Raw genomic sequence first — 1,008 nt, 5'->3', positions numbered from 1 at the left:
TTTTGGTTTAGGTTAAGGGTATGGTCCCTGCAAAGCAAATACAGATATAAATACGGCCATCCGACATAAATGCCAAGCTCTTCCAATACTGTCCATAAAAAATGGACAGCTTCATCATGGTCATAATAGCGGTTCCCTCTTTCCAGGGAACCCCGATCTTCCGAATAGCTCCGACGCACATCCGGGTCTGCTCCATTAATTTTGATCAAATACATAAACACGGCCTCTCCAATGCTGTCCATAGGAAATGGACAGCTTCATCATGGTCATAACAGCGGTTCCTACCTTCCAGGGACCCCCGCTCATCCGGATAGCTCCGACGCACATCCGGGTCTGCTCCATTAATTTTGATCAAATTTAATGGAGTAAATACGTAACCACTTGGTCCCAAATACTTACTTTATAAAAAAAAATCTCCCCTGTTTTCTCAAATTTTCTATTTCGATCTTTTTTAGCTCAAATCCATGTCAATGCATGAGAATCATACATAAACATGGATTTTAAGCAAAATACATGAGAGAAATTACAACATAGATATCATGCACATGATATCACATAATGTACTGTTTAATGAACTACACATGTGCATTCTTGACAAGAGATGTACCAGATGCTTGAATTTGAAATATGCAGCTCCAACCCTCCCACATGCAACATCCACCTAAAAGAATGCGCATAACCGTCATGCTTGAGTAATCAATATAGGAATGTACAAGTAAAACTATAAAACCAGAGATACTCACTGCATTTTCAAGATCTCTTCCATAGTTGACGATTCATTCTAAAGCCCTTCTCCCTCCTCCTTTACCCGGGCTTGGGACCGGCAATGCAAGGAGTTGCATTGGCGGAGTTAAAAAAGAGCTTAGGCTCCATTTGGTTTTCAAAAAAAATATTTTTATAAATACTAATGTGATGACCAAATGGAGCCTAAGACTATAAATATGTTCAAATATAGAGTACAAAATTCATTCAATATTAAAAGAAATAAAAAAGACAAGTGCCAAATTA

The sequence above is a fragment of the Magnolia sinica genome, chromosome 6 (genome assembly GCF_029962835.1).
Source record: "Magnolia sinica isolate HGM2019 chromosome 6, MsV1, whole genome shotgun sequence".
Lineage (NCBI taxonomy): Eukaryota > Viridiplantae > Streptophyta > Magnoliopsida > Magnoliales > Magnoliaceae > Magnolia > Magnolia sinica.
The sequence above is the reverse complement of the archived record's forward strand: the minus strand, read 5'-3'. Positions refer to the sequence as shown.